Here is a 21081-nt window from a genome sequence, read left to right on the forward strand (position 1 = left end):
TCTGGTCACTAGGGATTGCAGCCATTCAAATGGCGGAAGGACATCTCCCGTAAGTAAACCCTAGAGTGTGTTGTGTGTGTGTGTGTGTGTGTACTGTACTGCATGTAGAACTGTTAGTAGAATGGGCAGGGGGCAATTTATGTGTCACGCCGTAACATAGAGTATTATTAAATATAAAAATCAAAGGGGGTGATATACTAGCATTTTAATTTGCTGTGTTTCCATAATACACAATTTTTTGAGGTAAAGAAACTGGAATTTTTTCAGAATTTGACTTTTCAAACTTGAAAATGTACCCATTTAATAAGAATTTAAAACAGAAATGTAAATTGGTAACTAAAACCTGGCAAGTACCTTTCTAGTGTAAAAATGTCAATTTAAGTAAATCGCCCCCAAATGTTGTATTCATCAGTCATCATGTTTTTGTGTTGTATCTTTACATCCCAGCATTCAGAAGACTTCCCAAGCAGAAGCTGATCCAGCGAATAACAACTGGTCCAGTTCCATCATTACCATCAAGGGGCAATTGGTGAGTCCCTTTCACTAGAATAGCAAAAGGCAGCAAGAGGGTAGAATAGGCAGTTAGGTGGGGAGGGTGGGGAAATGGAATAGGCAGTTAGGTGGGGAGGGTGGGGAAAATGGAATAGGCAGTTAGGTGGGGAGGGTGGGGAAATGGAAAGCGTGTAAAGAAGGTGTGTGAATGAGTCAGGAAAGGTGGAGAAAATGGGCAAGGTAGACTTTATGGTGAGGGGGACATTGGGATATGACATAAAGTAAGGATGGGGAAGGGATAAATGGGAAATAAGTGAGGGCAGGTAAATGCTGTGAGATGCATAGGCAGTGGCTATTTATTGGGCTGGGGGGCTGTTTTGGCCTCTGTGGATATGAAATGCCAGGGCCTATTTTGTATCCCAGTCCGGGCTGAAATAAGGGTGAAGGTGATGCGTAATATGTGTAGCTCTATGCGCAAACGCAGACTCTCGTGCTGAGCTTGAGCTCTTGGGGCCGGTATCTGGCAGCCAATACAAGCCGGGCTAAAGATAATAGGCAAAACCAGAGAGACAGTAATTTGGTCACAGGTAAATGTACCCTTATAAATTCAGGGTTCATAAGTAAGTGCAATAGCCCCCCATTTCAGGCAGAGCAGTGGAACCCTTAGAAGGGAAGGGGCTCACCCCCCTATTGCTGCCTGTGCTGTGATTGGGTTGGGTACAGAGCGGCAGGATCAGGGAGTCGTCACACTGTGAACTCTGGGAAATGTAACACAAACAATTATCATTTTACCACCGTTTTTTTTCCAGGAGTGACGAGTTCCGCTTCTTCATCAGCGAGTGCCTGCAGAGAGACCCAGGCAGGAGACCATCTGCAAGGCAGCTCCTCACGCACCCTTTCATTGCCGAGCTCCGGGGTGAAAGGGGGGTGCAGAGGAATATCGCCCAACACCTGCACAGAGGTAGGGGAACTGCTCATTCTCATTATAGTTCATGTGATGCACAGACTGTAATCATTTACTGTTCCCATTCCTACAATATTCTCCTGCTTTCCTACATACAATATCATTCTATAACTAAAGCCACCAAGAATAAAGACTAAGATTGGATTAGGGCAGAGCTCACTAAACTGGGCTAAATCTACAGGAGAGACAAACATCTGAGAGGGGAGAACATGTTATTATTAGACAGTTGTAGTTGGCCTTTAAATTAGCAGCAAAAGGGAACGTGATATAAAACATGCATATAAATGCAAAGAGTAACAAGGAACAAATTGCAGAATTATTATATACTCACCTACTCCATGGATAACACTGAACAATCTCTCCTTAGGAACGAGGCACTGAAACGAGAACAACGAGGCAGCCATCGGGGGAGGGTCGGGGGCATAAATAGGGGGCCTAATTACCATCCTTGGGCCCCCACAAACATCTTTAACATCGTGGTCCCGATGGCAGCCCTCCATGTTCTCTTCATCAGGGAAACAGCATCTTCTAATATCTAGTAGAATTAAGTCTAAAACAACTGGACTTTTCTGAGTTTTTCTTGAAAACGTTTCACCACTCATCCGAGTGGCTTCTTCAGTTCAAATGACTGGTAGGGAATTCCCCGGTATTTAAACTCTTGATGGTAGTAGAGTCACAGACATCCAATCACAATGGTTCCATTGAACTTGTTCAGTTAGGTGTTAGCTGAAACTGACAGGTGTAAGAAGGTATGATCCAATCACAATGGTACCAAGATTCTCATTGATGAAGGTGTTAATCCTTCAAAGTACATGACTGGAAGTGTGAACTGTTGTGAAACTGCCGGGGTAAGGATGTCAACGCGCCATTGTATGTTGGTGACAAGCGGTGTCTCAGGCCCCCTCCTCTGTTCAGGGATGGTTTTTCCAGGTTGGCATAAATGGCCTCTTTCACACCTCTTTCAAACCATCTGTCCTCTCGGTCCAAAATATGCACGTTACTGTCCTCAAAAGAGTGACCTTTTTCTTTGAGGTGTAGATAGACCGCTGAGTCTTGTCCTGAGGAGTTTGCCCGCCTATGTTGGGCCATTCTCTTACAGAGAGGTTGTTTTGTCTCCCCAATGTATAAGTCTGAGCACTCTTCACTACACTGGACAGCATAGACCACATTACTTTTCATGTGCTTGGGTGTTGGGTCTTTCGGGTGCACCAGCTTCTGTCTCAGGGTGTTGCTGGGTTTGAAAAACACAGGAATGCGATGTTTGTTGAAAATTCTCCTAAGTTTTTCTGATGTTCCAGCAACATATGGAATGACTATGTTGTTTCGCCTGCTGTGTTCCTCCCTTCTGTTTGTAGGTCTGGTCTTTCTGTTGGTCTTTGATTTGGTTTTGATGAAGGCCCAGTCTGGGTACCCACAAGTTTTCAGAGCTCCTTTTAGATGTTTATATTCTTTCTCCTTGGTCTCTGCATTGGATGCCACAGTTTCAGCCCGATGATGTAAAGTCCTAATTACACCCAGTTTATGTTCCAAAGGGTGGTGGGAATCAAACCAGCACAGACCTGGTACTGTGTGGTGTGATTCCCACCACCCTTTGGAACATAAACTGGGTGTAATTAGGACTCTACATCATCGGGCTGAAACTGTGGCATCCAATGCAGAGGCCAAGGAGAAAGAATATAAACATCTAAAAGGAGCTCTGAAAACTTGTGGGTACCCAGACTGGGCCTTCATCAAAACCAAATCAAAGACCAACAGAAAGACCAGACCTACAAACAGAAGGGAGGAACACAGCAGGCGAAACAACATAGTCATTCCATATGTTGCTGGAACATCAGAAAAACTTAGGAGAATTTTCAACAAACATCGCATTCCTGTGTTTTTCAAACCCAGCAACACCCTGAGACAGAAGCTGGTGCACCCGAAAGACCCAACACCCAAGCACATGAAAAGTAATGTGGTCTATGCTGTCCAGTGTAGTGAAGAGTGCTCAGACTTATACATTGGGGAGACAAAACAACCTCTCTGTAAGAGAATGGCCCAACATAGGCGGGCAAACTCCTCAGGACAAGACTCAGCGGTCTATCTACACCTCAAAGAAAAAGGTCACTCTTTTGAGGACAGTAACGTGCATATTTTGGACCGAGAGGACAGATGGTTTGAAAGAGGTGTGAAAGAGGCCATTTATGCCAACCTGGAAAAAACCATCCCTGAACAGAGGAGGGGGCCTGAGACACCGCTTGTCACCAACATACAATGGCGCGTTGACATCCTTACCCCGGCAGTTTCACAACAGTTCACACTTCCAGTCATGTACTTTGAAGGATTAACACCTTCATCAATGAGAATCTTGGTACCATTGTGATTGGATCATACCTTCTTACACCTGTCAGTTTCAGCTAACACCTAACTGAACAAGTTCAATGGAACCATTGTGATTGGATGTCTGTGACTCTACTACCATCAAGAGTTTAAATACCGGGGAATTCCCTACCAGTCATTTGAACTGAAGAAGCCACTCGGATGAGTGGTGAAACGTTTTCAAGAAAAACTCAGAAAAGTCCAGTTGTTTAGACTTAATTCTACTAGATACTGTATATCATGACCTGGATGAATGAGAATCTTCATAGACAGCATCTTCTAACAACTGCACATGTAAGTTATCGTCTTGTGGGTTAGGGTGGGATGTGGGTTATGGTATTGCGAGTAAGGAGTGGGTTAATGTTTGTGGGTTAGGGTGGGATGTGGGTTATAGTATTGCGGGTAAGGAGTGGGTTAGTGTTTGTGGGTGAGGGTGGGATGTGGGTAATGGTATTGCGGGTCAGGAGTGGGCTAGTGTTTGTGGGTGAGGGTGGGATGTGGGTTATGGTATTGCGGGTCAGGAGTGGGTTAGTGTTTGTGGGTTATAGTGGGATGTGGGTTATGGTATTGCGGGTCAGGAGTGGGTTTAATGTTTTGTGGGTTAGGGTGGGATGTGGGTTATGGTATTGCGGGTCAGGAGTGGGTTAATGTTTGTGGGTTAGGGTGGGATGTGGGTTATGGTATTGCAGGACAGGAGTGGGTTTGTGTTTGTGGGTTACAGTGGGATGTGGGTTATGGTATTGCGGGACAGGAGTGGGTTAGTGTTTGTGGGTTACAGTGGGATGTGGGTTAGGGTATTGTGGGACAGGAGTGGGTTAGTGTTTGTGGGTTACAGTGGGATGTGGGTTATGGTATTGCGGGACAGGAGTGGGTTAGTGTTTGTGGGTTACAGTGGGATGTGGGTTATGGTATTGCGGGACAGCAGTGGGTTAGTGTTTGTGGGTTACAGTGGGATGTGGGTTAGGGTATTGCGGGACAGGAGTGGGTTAGTGTTTGGGGGTTACAGTGGGATGTGGGTTAGGGTATTGCGGGACAGGAGTGGTTAGTGTTGGGGGTTACAGTGGGATGTGGGTTATGGAATTGCGGGTCATGGTCACAGTAAAGGAACAAATTGCAGAATTATTATATACTCACCTACTCCATGGATAACACTGAACAATCTCTCCTTAGGAACGAAGCACTGAAACATCAACAACGAGGCAGCCATCGGGGGAGGGTCGGGGGCATAAATAGGGGGCCTAATTACCATCCTTGGGCCCCCACAAAACATCTTTAACATCGTGGTCCCGATGGCAGCCCTCCATGTTCTCTTCATCATGGATATCAGAATCTTCTAACAACTGCAGGAGTGGGTTAATGTCTTGTGGGTTAGGGTGGGATGTGGGTTATAATATTTGGGGTCAGGAGTGGGTTAATGTTTGTGGGTTACAGTGGGATGTGGGTTATGGTATTGCGGGACAGAAGTGGGTTAATGTTTGTGGGTTACAGTGGGATGTGGGTTATGGTATTGCGGGACAGGAGTGGGTTAATGTTTGTGGGTTACAGTGGGATGTGGGTTAGGGTATTGCGGGACAGGAGTGGGTTAGTGTTTGTGGGTTACAGTGGGATGTGGGTTATGGTATTGCGGGACAGGAGTGGGTTAATGTCTTGTGGGTTACAGTGGGATGTGGGTTATGGTATTGCGGGACAGGAGTGGGTTAGTGTTTGTGGGTTACAGTGGGATGTGGGTTATGGTATTGCGGGACAGGAGTGGGTTAGTGTTTGTGGGTTACAGTGGGATGTGGGTTAGGGTATTGCGGGACAGGAGTGGGTTAGTGTTTGTGGGTTACAGTGGGATGTGGGTTAGGGTATTATGGGTCAGGAGTGGGTTAATGTCATGTGGGTTAGGGTGGGATGTGGGTTATGGTATTGCGGGTCAGGAGTGGGTTAGTGTTTGTGGGTTAGGGTGGGATGTGGGATCAGGAGTGGGTTAATATATATATATATTTTTTTATAACAATTCTTTTATTGAGTGTAAATGTACATAGTTTGCAGTATATTGTTTCCATTGTCATTTACTTGTTGTACAGAAAGTAAATAAAGTAAATAACAACATAACAATAATAACATTGCAGTGCCTTCTTTGCAGATACCGATGCTATTTGCCATTCAAGCTGTGTTTCTGGTTACTAGCCTGCCCTTCAGGGCCTTAGTGAGATATTGGGGTTACACTGTTACCTTGTGTCTGGGTGTGTAGGTTATTCAAGGGGGGGATATGGGGGGTACCTCCCTGACCTGCATATCTTAGGGGGGTTCTGCGTCTATCCATGGTGACCATATTTTATCAAATTTTTGAGGGCACCCTCTCCTTATGTACGTTAGCTTGTATAGGGGTATAGCTTTGTTGATCATGGATTCCCATGCTGCTACTCTAGGGCCATTGAGTGGGTTAATATTTTGTGGGTGAGGGTGGGATGTGGGTTATGGTATTGCGGGACAGGAGTGGATTAGTGTTTGTGGGTTACAGTGGGATGTGGGTTATGGTATTGCGGGAAAGGAGTGGGTTAATATTTGTGGGTTACAGTGGGATGTGGGTTAGGGTATTGCGGGACAGGAGTGGGTTAGTGTTTGTGGGTTACAGTGGGATGTGAGTTAGGGTATTGTGGATCAGGAGTGGGTTACAGTGGGATGTGGGATATGGTATTGCGGGTCAGGAGTGGATTAATGTTTGTGGGTTACAGTGGGATGTGGGTTAGGGTATTGCGGGATAGCAGTGGGTTAGTGTTTGTGGGTTACAGTGGGATGTGGGTTAGGGTATTGCGGGACAGCAGTGGGTTAGTGTTTGTGGGTTACAGTGGGATGTGGGTTAGGGTATTGCGGGACAGCAGTGGGTTAGTGTTTGTGGGTTACAGTGGGATGTGGGTTAGGGTATTGCGGGACAGCAGTGGGTTAGTGTTTGTGGGTTACAGTGGGATGTGGGTTAGGGTATTGCGGGACAGCAGTGGGTTAGTGTTTGTGGGTTACTGATAAAAATCTTTTATCCCGGCTGAGTGATGAGACGACCCATATCCGCAGCCTGAGATACCGGTTCCCATGGATTCCCCAAACGCACCGAACAAGGTTTCCTACGATATCATTGGTGCGCGTATGGGCAGCTTAAGGCTCAAGGTATTATAGCCAGAGGCAATAAAAAGGCAAAACACACAGAGTTGTAGCTGCAAAGAAGATTACAGTACTGTGGGGGCTCAGGGGGCGCTGATATATAAGGCAACAACTCACGCCATGTACTCACCATTACACTGAAGGCTAAACCAGTTACCCATCTGGTAACCAGCAACAAGCCCTGTACCCCGAGCCCTCGGCCTGTACCATCCATACTATCATAGCCTGGCAACCCCCCCTCTCTGTAATGCCCCAAACCATAAGGATCTCCTCGCCAAAAAGCACATCTACACGACACCTGCCTATTGGGGAAAGTAGGGCCCTACTGGGACTGCCCCCCCAGCAAGAAATGCCCCCCCATAATAAGGGGAACTGTACCCCCAAATACAACTGGGCTCAAGAACTCAAACCAGAAATATGTAAAAACACTGATTGGTTGTACTGTACTGACTGATTAGAATGGGTTGGACGGCTGAATACAGGGTTATGGGAGATCGTGGTACCAGTTGGTCCAGTCAGGAAGGAATCCCCCCCCCCCTGCAGCAAATAGAGAGGCCTCAGAAGGGGTTTATCCTTCCTCTGGGTCAACTAGCAGTTAGGCAGGTTATATACAGGCATTATGGCTGAACGTGATCCACGTGTGTCCTTTTAAACCTAATTTATCTGATTATGTAAATAACATAGTTGGATGACACCTCGGGGCACCCTGGCAAAGTGCCATTAAAGGCCTAAGGACATACAGGTATAGGGCCGGTTATCCAGAATGCTCGGTACAAAGGGTATTACGGATAAGGGGTCTTTCCGTAATTTGGATCTCCATCCCTTAAGTCTACTAAAAAATCAATAAAACATTAATTAAACCCAATAGGATTGTTTTGCATCCAATAAGGATTATTTATATCTTAGTTGGGATCAAGTACAGGTACTGTTTTATTATTACAGAGAAAAGGGAATCATTCAACCATTAAATAAACCCAATAGGGCTGTTCTGCCCCCAATAAGGGGTAATTATATCTTAGTTGGGATCAAGTACAGGTACTGTTTTATTATTACAGAGAAAAGGGAATCATTCAACCATTAAATAAACCCAATAGGGCTGTTCTGCCCCCAATAAGGGGTAATTATATCTTAGTTGGGATGAAGTACAGGTACTGTTTTATTATTACAGAGAAAAGGGAATCATTTAACCATTAAATAAACCCAATAGGGCTGTTCTGCCCCCAATAAGGGGTAATTATATCTTAGTTGGGATCAAGTACAGGTACTGTACTTGATTCGTTGTTCTAATATCCCTTGTTCTAATAAGCCTGAATTCGCCCGATATAACCCACCCGTAGGTGGGGATACCGGGAGAAGATCAGCTCGCTTGGCAACGTGTATGGCCGCCAATATTCTTCCTTCCTGGGCCGAACACACTATATAATCCCAGAGGTAGAGCCAGGGTAGACCTTTACCTGTGGCTCCTTGTTTAGTGTGGCAGCTCCGTCAGTCTCCCTTGTGCTCTATCCGATTCTCAGTTCATTCCCCAGGCCACAGATTTTGGCCTTTAAGTTGCGCAGTTCCCCTTGAATTTTTTGTGTCTTTTTGTTGCCCTGCCGCACTGCATCCAGAATAGCAAGATCTTGGTCTGGCCCGATGTTCAGCGTCACCTGAGAGGAGAGCAAAAAGAGGAGAGCAAGATTAATTCACATCTCCTCTCACCCCCACAGGGCCCTTACCCATAGGGGTTCCTTCTTAGTTTGGTTATGAGCCGTCTCACTGCGTGTGTTTAATCCTCTAGTACAGCAATAGCAGTGTTATGAAGTTTAAGCTCCCCCTACTGGCTAGAAAATGTAACTGCTGCTCCAAATATCATAGTACAGGTATGGGATCACTTATCCGGAAACCCGTTATCCAGAAAGCTCTGAATTACAGAATGCCGTCTCCCATAGACTCCATTTTAAACCTGATTTTCTTTTTATCTGTAATAATAAAACAGTACCTTGTAATTGATCCCAACTAAGATATAATTACCCCTTATTGGGGGCAGAACAGCCCTATTGGGTTTATTTAATGGTTAAATGATTCCCTTTTCTCTGTAATAATAAAACAGGACCTGTACTTGATCCCAACTAAGATATAATTACCCCTTATTGGGGGCAGAACAGCCCTATTGGGTTTATTTAATGGTTAAATGATTTTTTAGTAGACTTAAGGTATGGAGGTCCAAATTACGGAAAGACCCCATACCCAGAATACCCTTGGTTCCGAGCATTCTGGATAATGGGTTTTTACCTTCAAGTATGTTATAGAATGGTCAATTTTTAATTTGTCTTCATTTTTTTATAGTTTTTTTTTTTAATCATTTGCATTCTTCGTCTGGCTCTAAATGGGGGTCACTGACCCCGGCAGCCCATAAACTACTGCTCTGTGAGGCTACAGTTTTATTGTCCTTTTTTATTACTTATCGTTCTATTCAGGTGCTCTCCTACTCATGTTCAAGTCTCTTATTCAAAGCGCTGACTGGTTGCTAGACTAATTTGAACCCAAGCAACCAGACAGCTGCTGAAATTTCGAATTGGAAAGCTACTGAACAAAAGCTAAGTAAAATCCACAAATAAAAAAAAAAAAGACCAATTGCAAATTGTCTCAGAATAGCCATCTCTTCTACTAGATTGTACTAGAAAATACCAGCCTGTGTGTTTTCCCCTGTTTGGTTAAGGTGACACTTAATATTTATTCTCTGCCATCTTGTTTCTGTATATAGATATGCTTTCGTATAAGGCAATGAGATGCGTGCAACAGAAAATCTTGCCGTCGGTCTATCCCAGACTCACCTTGAATAGTTGCTTCTCTACATCCTTTAACCGCTGTCTCAGCAGCTTGATGTCAGTCTTATAGCCCTCTACCTCCATGTTGCGCCTTTTCTCCAGAGCCTCGTATCTCTGCGCCATCAATTGCAGCCGCTTGGCCACCTTATCTGAACGTTCCTGGTATAAGAATAACATTGGATATTAATCTCACAAACAGATGTTGGGTAACTGTAACACTACAGGAGGACTAGGGGAGATAACCAGTCACATTTTTATAAAAGCGAACAAAGCGGTTTTTAATTATTTGCTTTCTTCTTCTGACTCTTTCCACAGTCAAATGGGGGTCACTGACCCCGGCAGCCAAGAAACTATTGCTCCGCGAGGCTACTTTTAATTGTGTTGATTTGAAAAACCCATCATACTGTTCTTCGACTTCAGCTTATTCTTCCGCTTTTTCTTCTTATTTTTAGCGCCCCCCATTTTCTAAACGCTACTCCACCTACAGATTTAGGGGTACAACACCCAGACTCCCCACACTTCTTCGCCCTATAGCGGAGCAGGTTGCTTGTGCTTTTCTAAGCGATTCCCCCCGTCTTTTTGTGGCGCTGCTCCGAACACCCCAATTTTCCATTGACTTTGACAGGGAAGAATGAAATGAAGAATGAAACAGCGACAATTGCTGGATCCCAAAGGGGGAGGGGCCAACAACAGCCAATCAAATATAACCCATTGACTTTAATGGGAAAATTTAAACTGCTGCCAATCTTACAGCTCTGAGGCTACAGTCCCCAAACTTGAATCACATAGTCATGGGGTCAGCCTGAATGAAAATATGATGATTGTTGGATGCCCAAAAGTGGGCGGAACTGTGAACAGCCAATCAGATTTTACCTGCTGCCATTCTCACAGTAATAACACCGGGGTCCCCAAACTTTGCAGAGTTAATGCAAAGTTTGCAGAGTTAGTCACTGGGTAAGTACAATTCCAGGTTAGAAAAAGTGGGCGGAGCCACCAACCGCCAATCAGATGTCTCTTGTTGACTTTCAGTGGGGAAATTTAAATTGCTGCCATTCAGACAGTATTAAAACCAGGGTCCCCAAACTTTGCACAGTGGTTTTTACTATAGAACTGTGGTCCAAGGTTAGAGAAAGTGGGCGGAGCCAACAGATCAAATTTCCTTTAGTGACTTCACGTTTTTTAACCCAACATAAAGTTTGTTCTCAACCTTCCATTTCTAGTTGTTATTGTTATTTCTCTATTCAGGCCCTCTCCTATTCATATACCAGTCTCTCACTCAAACCACTTCCTGGTTGCTAATAGGGTAATGTAAACCCTAGCAACCAGATGACTCGGGAGTGGCTGAACAAAAAGTAAAATACATTTAACAAACACAAAAAAATAAAGACCAATTGCAAACTGTATTAGAATATTACTTTCTACATCATACTAAATCAGGGATCTTCAAACCATGGCCCAAAGGCCGGATTTAGCCCCCCAAGGTAATTAACCTGGCCCCGGCTGCCTCCTCACCCCTGGCTACTACCTGTAGACCTGCAGACGCAGCAGGGAATGGGGGAGCAGGGAGCTAGAGGATGCAGCAGGGAGTGGGGGAGCAGGGAGTCGGAGAATGAAGCAGGGGAGCAGGAAGGCGGAGGACGGAGCGGGGGAGAAGGGAGCTGGAGGACGCAGCAGGAAGTGGGGGAGCCGGGGGATGCAGCGGGGGAGTAGGGAGCCAGAGGACACAGCTGGGAGTGGGGGAGCAGGGAGTTGGAGGACGAAGCAGGGGAGCTGGAGGACAAGACAGGGGAGCAGGGAGCAAGAGGACGAAGCAGGGAGTGGGGAAGCAGGGAGCCAGAAGACACAGCTGGGAGTGGGGAAGCCGGGGGATGCAGCGGGGGAGCAGGGAGCCGGAGGACACAGCTGGGAGTGGGGGAGCAGGGAGTCGGAGGACGAAGCAGGGGAGCAGGGAGACGGAGGATGGAGCGGGGGAGCAGGGAGTCGAAGGACAAAGCAGGGGAGCAGGGAGCCGGAGGATTGAGCGGGGGAGCAGGGAGTCGGAGGACAAAGCAGGGAGCAAGAGGATGCAGCGGGGAGCAGGGGAACAGACAGTGGGCCATAGTTTGAGGATGCGGGGGCCTAGTTTGAGGACTACAGTCCGGCCCCCCAGCAGTCTGAGGGACCATGAACTGGCCCCATGTCTAAAAAGTTTCAGGACCCCTGTAGTAAATGGTAACTCAAATGTGAACCCCCCTTTACAAGGTATTAAGAACTCACCTTGAAGATTTCCCTGCCCACGTCTCCCTCCTCTCGTATCTTTCCCAGCTCATCCTCCAGTGTCACACACTGCTCCCGGTACATTTCAGCGAGGCGATGTGCTTGTGCCAGCTGCTCTGTAAGAGACTGTATAAGAAGAGGCATAAGAACCAGCAAGCAGCGCTAATACCATAATATCCTTTATTCACACATTCATGGGAATTACCCTTCACTTCCTCACTGTGCGAGTGCCGACTTGCTTTCTCGACCAATGACAAACGCAGGATCTCTCGCTCGTGTTCCCGCTCTTGCTCTGTGTCACTACTTAAAGCCAACTGCTCTCGGCACCGGTCTAGCTCTCGGAGCAGCCGATCTTTCTCGGCCATCCAAGATTTCTCATTGGCTCGGCACTCAAATTATTTCAGTTGCAGGAAATCCCTGGTGCTCTCGTACAGCAATTTCTGGGTCTTATTCAGCCTGGGAAAGATTGAAAGTGATGGTTCCAGAAGCCAGTGATGTACAACAGGGGGCTGATTTCCCCAACCCTAGGTGTAGGAGGCCTATGGATTTCTCTACTTTTCTCACACACTCACTTATCTGTCATAGATTTCATTTTGTCCTGGTCTCTTTGGTGCTGCACCTGGGTTTCTTCCACGCGGACCTTCCTGTCCTCTAACAGAGTCTCTATCTGCTCTTTGGATAGTCGTGTCTGCTCTTCCAGCTGGGCCTGCAGCGCCTCCACCTGGTCAGAAGAAAAGGTAACAACTTGAATTCAGTTGCCTTTCAAGAAGGCTTGTAATCCAAAAGTAGGAACCCCAATCAGGGTCAGAACTATGGGTAGGAAGCAGAGGCAGCTGCCTAGGGTGCAAGGATTGGGGGGGGCAGGTGGCCGACTGGGTTGTCTAGGGCGCCCGGTCGCTTAACCCGGCTCTGACCCCAATATCTGTTTCACACATTACATGAACAGAATGACCCAAGGAATAATTAAATATTCAAACGCAGCTTCACCTGAAGCAAAAGAATCTGGGGATCTTCTTTCTTGCCCTCTTTGCTTCTGTCTTGCTTCCCCGGTGCTTTCAGAGGTGCTTGTTTGGTACCTGTAAGTGGAAAGCAGCGGGTCACCTACTGACATATATGAAAGAGTCAAACTTAGGGAAACTTACAGCCATGGCTCCTTTATATAAAAGAAACAGATATTAAAACAAAAGCCAAGTTTAAACACATTTTAGGAAATAAGATTTGAAAGCACACAAGTCACTAACCTGCCTGGCCTGAACGTTGCAGTTTCCGGGCGTATGGATCCCCAGACTGAACAGCACGTTGGGGAATGGTGACCTGCAATCATAGATGAATTAAAGGGAAAGTTAATTTAAGATAAAACCTGGGCTGATTTTTTATTTTTATTAGCAACCTCCCCTGGAATTTGGAAACCCATCAGTGCCCCCCCAATACTTATGTCGTTAGGAAGCTCAGATTCTCCCTATTGCTTGTTACATGGCCAGGCAGATCTAAGACAAAACCGAGAAGCTCACATGGATATTCTTGTTATGCGGCTGAAAAATGGGTTACTGTTATGGGTTACTGCCCAGGGGCAAATCAGCCCAGTGTTGTTAATTAAGCACCAATGGGTTCCTAAACAAAGAGGACATCAGGAGACAGGACACTGATGACAGGTGAGGACCCTCCTCCTCTCCCTTTATCCCACCATTCCGGAAGGGAGCCAGCTTGTAATAAAGAGAAATAAGCTCTAGAACATAAACCTACTAACAACTCTCAACAAGTTCTCTAAGGGCAATTTTGAACAAGAGTTGGGGGAGGGAAGCCCTGTGTCCCCCTTACGACTGGAGAGAAAAGGATTTAACAGTAACACATAAATCTCCTTTTCTCCCATGTCTAGGGGGACACAGGGACCGTGGGGACATTTTTGTCCGGTGTCTGCCATTTCTTTATCAATGTCTGCATTTGATCATGAACTGAATTCTCCTGAATAGCATTAACCCTTTTACTGCCAGCTGTTTTGGTCAAAGCGGAACGTGTATTGCCAGACAGTTTTTGAACATTTTGCACTGTTTCACTTTAGGGGCCTTTCCTTGGGGGGACTTTTAGTTTACCCAGGAAAACAATATATCGATTTTTTCAGAACAATCTAAGCTTTCAAAATATGGTAGAATTTTTGTGTAATTCCAATTCTGTAACAAGATATAGGCGTCTAAATGTGTAAAAATAAAAAAAAATCACATTTTCCATAATATAAACACACATACTAGAAACAAAAATTATTTTATGCCCGAATATACAACTGATTTGGAAAGTCCCATGTCTCCTGAACGTGCCAATACCAAATATATATAGTTTTATGGGGATTTCTCACTTGTATAGGTCACAAACTCCCAGCAGTAAATTACCAAATTCCCAAAGCACTGCTCCAGAAAGCTGCATATTTTAGATTTAAAGGACAAAATTTCCACTAACAGAAGGTTTATCCCAGAAAATTGGGCATTTTTGGAAAGAACAGATTCTGGGGAATCCAGAATAGGCACAACTGTCTGTCTACTCCAAACTATCAAGTCGCTATGCTTTCCTAAATTTATTGGTTTTTATCAAAATTTGTGATTTTAAAAAAAAAATTGCTTTAAAGCTTCCAGTCTATAGTATCGTATCTCCTACAGGTCATAAAGTAACCAAATAAAACACCCTAAATATGAACCCCAGGGGTCCCCTGAACAGTTTGATGCCCAATATGTATAGGTTTAGCTAAGTATGTGGCATGTAGGGGCCCCAATGGGAACATACCCCCATATGTACTGTCATTTCTGTCATTTCAGCTTCTGCCAAATCAACACATTTACATCATTATATGTCGGATAATGCTACAAAAAAAAGTACACTCACCCCAGAAAGCCATATATTTTTGGAAAGTACAAATCCCCCGAATCTATAATGGGTAAACATTTCTTTTTGCTCCAAAGTACCAAGCTGTAAAGCTTTCCTAAGTTTGCAGATCAGCCCCCCAGCCCAATAAATAGTGACTGTCTGTGGCACCTTACAGCCCCCCTGGCATTCCCAGTACCCAGAGGCACAAACAGCCCCCCCCAGCCCAAAAAATAGTGACTGTCTGTGGCACCTTACAGCCCCCCTGGCATTCCCAGTACCCAGAGGAACAAACAGCCCCCCCCAGGCCCAATAAATAGTGACTGTCTGTGGCACCTTACAGCCCCCCTGGCATTCCCAGTACCCAGAGGCACAAACAGCCCCCCCCAGCCCAATAAATAGTGACTGTCTGTGGCACCTTACAGCCCCCCTGGCATTCCCAGTACCCAGAGGCACAAACAGCCCCCCCAGCCCAATAAATAGTGACTGTCTGTGGCACCTTACAGCCCCCCTGGCATTCCCAGTACCCAGAGGCACAAACAGCCCCCCCCCAGCCCAAAAAATAGTGACTGTCTGTGGCACCTTACAGCCCCCCTGGCATTCCCAGTACCCAGAGGCACAAACAGCCCCCCCCCCAATAAATAGTGACTGTCTGTGGCACCTTACAGCCCCCCTGGCATTCCAGTACCCAGAGGCACAAACAGCCCCCCCAGCCCAATAAATAGTGACTGTCTGTGGCACCTTACAGCCCCCCTGGCATTCCAGTACCCAGAGGCACAAACAGCCCCCCGCCCAATAAATAGTGACTGTCTGTGGCACCTTACAGCCCCCCTGGCATTCCCAGTACCCAGAGGCACAAACAGCCCCCCCAGCCCAATAAATAGTGACTGTCTGTGGCACCTTACAGCCCCCCTGGCATTCCCAGTACCCAGAGGCACAAACAGCCCCCCCAGCCCAATAAATAGTGACTGTCTGTGGCACCTTACAGCCCCCCTGGCATTCCCAGTACCCAGAGGCACAAAACCCCCCCCCCAGCCCAATAAATAGTGACTGTCTGTGGCACCTTACAGCCCCCCTGGCATTCCCAGTACCCAGAGGCACAAACAGCCCCCCCCCAGCCCAAAAAATAGTGACTGTCTGTGGCACCTTACAGCCCCCCTGGCATTCCCAGTACCCAGAGGCACAAACAGCCCCCCCCCCCCAGCCCAAAAATAGTGACTGTCTGTGGCACCTTACAGCCCCCCTGGCATTCCCAAGTACCCAGAGGCACAAACAGCCCCCCCCAGCCCAAAAAATAGTGACTGTCTGTGGCACCTTACAGCCCCCCTGGCATTCCCAGTACCCAGAGGCACAAACAGCCCCCCCAGCCCAATAAATAGTGACTGTCTGTGGCACCTTACAGCCCCCCTGGCATTCCCAAGTACCCAGAGGCACAAACAGCCCCCCCCCCAGCCCAATAAATAGTGACTGTCTGTGGCACCTTACAGCCCCCCTGGCATTCCAGTACCCAGAGGCACAAACAGCCCCCCCCCCAGCCCAATAAATAGTGACTGTCTGTGGCACCTTACAGCCCCCTGGCATTCCCAGTACCCAGAGGCACAAACAGCCCCCCCAGCCCAATAAATAGTGACTGTCTGTGGCACCTTACAGCCCCCCTGGCATTCCCAGTACCCAGAGGCACAAACAGCCCCCCCCCAGCCCAATAAATAGTGACTGTCTGTGGCACCTTACAGCCCCCCTGGCATTCCCAGTACCCAGAGGCACAAACAGCCCCCCCCCAGCCCAAAAATAGTGACTGTCTGTGGCACCTTACAGCCCCCCTGGCATTCCCAGTACCCAGAGGCACAAACAGCCCCCCCCCAGCCCAAAAAATAGTGACTGTCTGTGGCACCTTACAGCCCCCCTGGCATTCCCAGTACCCAGAGGCACAAACAGCCCCCCCAGCCCAATAAATAGTGACTGTCTGTGGCACCTTACAGCCCCCCTGGCATTCCCAGTACCCAGAGGCACAAACAGCCCCCCCAGCCCAATAAATAGTGACTGTCTGTGGCACCTTACAGCCCCCCTGGCATTCCCAGTACCCAGAGGCACAAACAGCCCCCCCAGCCCAATAAATAGTGACTGTCTGTGGCACCTTACAGCCCCCCTGGCATTCCCAGTACCCAGAGGCACAAACAGCCCCCCCAGCCCAATAAATAGTGACTGTCTGTGGCACCTTACAGCCCCCCTGGCATTCCCAGTACCCAGAGGCACAAAAAGCCCCCCCCCAGCCCAATAAATAGTGACTGTCTGTGGCACCTTACAGCCCCCCTGGCATTCCCAGTACCCAGAGGACACAAACAGCCCCCCCCCCAGCCCAAAAAATAGTGACTGTCTGTGGCACCTTACAGCCCCCTGGCATTCCCAGTACCCAGAGGCACAAACAGCCCCCCCCCAGCCCAATAAATAGTGACTGTCTGTGGCACCTTACAGCCCCCCTGGCATTCCCAGTACCCAGAGGCACAAACAGCCCCCCCAGCCCAATAAATAGTGACTGTCTGTGGCACCTTACAGCCCCCCTGGCATTCCCAGTACCCAGAGGCACAAACAGCCCCCCCCAGCCCAATAAATAGTGACTGTCTGTGGCACCTTACAGCCCCCCTGGCATTCCCAGTACCCAGAGGCACAAACAGCCCCCCCCAGCCCAATAAATAGTGACTGTCTGTGGCACCTTACAGCCCCCCTGGCATTCCCAGTACCCAGAGGCACAAACAGCCCCCCCCAGCCCAATAAATAGTGACTGTCTGTGGCACCTTACAGCCCCCCTGGCATTCCCAGTACCCAGAGGCACAAACAGCCCCCCCAGCCCAATAAATAGTGACTGTCTGTGGCACCTTACAGCCCCCCTGGCATTCCCAGTACCCAGAGGCACAAACAGCCCCCCCCAGCCCAATAAATAGTGACTGTCTGTGGCACCTTACAGCCCCCCTGGCATTCCCAGTACCCAGAGGCACAAACAGCCCCCCCAGCCCAATAAATAGTGACTGTCTGTGGCACCTTACAGCCCCCCTGGCATTCCCAGTACCCAGAGGCACAAACAGCCCCCCCCAGCCCAATAAATAGTGACTGTCTGTGGCACCTTACAGCCCCCCTGGCATTCCCAGTACCCAGAGGCACAAACAGCCCCCCCCCAGCCCAATAAATAGTGACTGTCTGTGGCACCTTACAGCCCCCCTGGCATTCCCAGTACCCAGAGGCACAAACAGCCCCCCCCCAGCCCAATAAATAGTGACTGTCTGTGGCACCTTACAGCCCCCCTGGCATTCCCAGTACCCAGAGGCACAAACAGCCCCCCCAGCCCAATAAATAGTGACTGTCTGTGGCACCTTACAGCCCCCCTGGCATTCCCAGTACCCAGAGGCACAAACAGCCCCCCCCAGCCCAATAAATAGTGACTGTCTGTGGCACCTTACAGCCCCCCTGGCATTCCCAGTACCCAGAGGCACAAACAGCCCCCCCCAGCCCAATAAATAGTGACTGTCTGTGGCACCTTACAGCCCCCCTGGCATTCCCAGTACCCAGAGGCACAAACAGCCCCCCCCCCAGCCCAATAAATAGTGACTGTCTGTGGCACCTTACAGCCCCCCTGGCATTCCCAGTACCCAGAGGCACAAACAGCCCCCCCCCCAGCCCAATAAATAGTGACTGTCTGTGGCACCTTACAGCCCCCCTGGCATTCCCAGTACCCAGAGGCACAAACAGCCCCCCCCCCCAGCCCAAAAAATAGTGACTGTCTGTGGCACCTTACAGCCCCCCTGGCATTCCCAGTACCCAGAGGCACAAACAGCCCCCCCAGCCCAATAAATAGTGACTGTCTGTGGCACCTTACAGCCCCCCTGGCATTCCCAGTACCCAGAGGCACAAACAGCCCCCCCCAGCCCAATAAATAGTGACTGTCTGTGGCACCTTACAGCCCCCCTGGCATTCCCAGTACCCAGAGGCACAAACAGCCCCCCCCAGCCCAATAAATAGTGACTGTCTGTGGCACCTTACAGCCCCCCTGGCATTCCCAGTACCCAGAGGCACAAACAGCCCCCCCCAGCCCAATAAATAGTGACTGTCTGTGGCACCTTACAGCCCCCCTGGCATTCCCAGTACCCAGAGGCACAAACAGCCCCCCCCAGCCCAATAAATAGTGACTGTCTGTGGCACCTTACAGCCCCCCTGGCATTCCCAGTACCCAGAGGCACAAACAGCCCCCCCCAGCCCAATAAATAGTGACTGTCTGTGGCACCTTACAGCCCCCTGGCATTCCCAGTACCCAGAGGCACAAACAGCCCCCCCCAGCCCAATAAATAGTGACTGTCTGTGGCACCTTACAGCCCCCCTGGCATTCCCAGTACCCAGAGGCACAAACAGCCCCCCCCCAGCCCAATAAATAGTGACTGTCTGTGGCACCTTACAGCCCCCCTGGCATTCCCAGTACCCAGAGGCACAAACAGCCCCCCCCAGCCCAATAAATAGTGACTGTCTGTGGCACCTTACAGCCCCCCTGGCATTCCCAGTACCCAGAGACACAAACAGCCCCCCAACATATTTTTTAAACTCTCACAGCAGAGGAATCCAATAAGAATTCTGCTTGCTTTGTGTGCTCCTTGGTCTTTGTTCAAGGGATCAGTTCTGGAGGCATTAAATACATATTTTCTATCACTGGGCACCCAAAAAGCACAATATCTGCCCCTCTGATTTCCCAAGGTAAATTCAGAGCAAGCCAATATTCAACACTGATCTCCCTAGGTTAGATAGCAGCAAGATGGCTGAAGTAGAGCTAATCTGATTGGAGAATCTCCCTGCATGTGTAATTCTGATGGGCCGCCTACATTGGAGAGCAGGGGGTATAATGGGAGAAACACAGTGCAATCCTCTAGCTACCCATGCTCTAAGGACCATCATGATCCCCATATTACCTAAGGAAATGTTACATAAGCTTAGTTTTCTCTTGCCAGGCTCACGTTGGACCCTTCTACCCTAGTCATGGCACGTCCTTCATCTCCGGAGCCCCTGCTGCCGGACCCTACTGTCCATTATACTGGTTTCACCCCTCGTGGCCAACACAGGATTCTTCAACAAAGTCCTTCCATCACAGAGGCCAAGATGGACATGCTGAGAAAAGTGCAGCCCCCCTCAAAGACCAACGTATCTATCTGTCCCACCCCCGGGTACCTACTGTGGCTGGAAATCAGTCGACTGCCCCCGCTCTTGCCACTGCGCCCCGACAAACCCTACGACAGTGCTGTGTGGAGGCAGCTAACCGACACCCCCCAGGGTGCCTCGCCCACAGGTCCAATACCGTCTCCCTCCCGAATGGAGGACAACACATGGCAGAAGTTTGTACTGTGCCGCAGCTCCTGGAAACAAGAGAGGGGATCTCCAAGGCTGAGACTGCTCACCCAGTCTAGAGTGCCCCCTATGGTTACTCAAGGAAACATCATTCCACCTAAGAGGTGAGGGTTAAAGCACTAGCACTGTCTTTGGGAAGAGATGGTAGAGGTACTAAGAGCTTACAACTGTCCCCAATCTGAGCTGTCTCTGATCCTACTTAAGGTCCCCATACACCTTCAGATCCGCTCGCATGGCAATGTCACCAAGTGAGCGGATCTTCTCCCGATATACCCACCTATCGGGAGAATCCAGGCTAATTTGGTCATTTGGCCCTGGGGCCAAAGATCCAATTATAACGACGGGTATAGGCAATGTCGGTCCGGGGACCGCATCAACGAGCCAATGCGGTCCCCGATCCAACTAGATTTTCTAACCTACCCGTCGTTAGTGCCCATACACGGGCCGATAAGCTGCCAAGTCGGTCTAAGGGGCCCATATTGGCAGCTACAATCGGCCCGTGTATAGGGCACCTTTATTAGGGAAGATATGACCAGCACTCCACCCTTTATATACGCATTACAGCATACCTACATTGGACTCTTTATGCCCCCTAGCTCTGCCACATAGGTATTGCAAAACAAATTACATATACAAGATAATCATCCAATAAGAATACTCCCTACCATTGCTACATCTTTATTTAACATAGGGAGATTACTCTCCCATCATACTTTAGTCAAGGGACCCCCAACCTTTCTTACTCGTGAGCCACAGTCAAATGTTAAAAGACTTGGAGAGCAACACAAGCACCATAACAGTTCATGGAGGAGCCAAAAAAGGGCTGTGATT

General features: G+C 48.4%; 1 pseudogene; it reads right to left on the minus strand.

Annotated features, from left to right (window-relative positions):
- LOC116406985 overlaps window positions 1–20089 on the minus strand; it is a 65110-nt pseudogene extending 45021 nt beyond the window's left edge.
- Window positions 20090–21081: the final 992 nt, after the last annotated feature.

The sequence above is a fragment of the Xenopus tropicalis genome, chromosome 8, assembly GCF_000004195.4.
Source record: "Xenopus tropicalis strain Nigerian chromosome 8, UCB_Xtro_10.0, whole genome shotgun sequence".
Lineage (NCBI taxonomy): Eukaryota > Metazoa > Chordata > Amphibia > Anura > Pipidae > Xenopus > Xenopus tropicalis.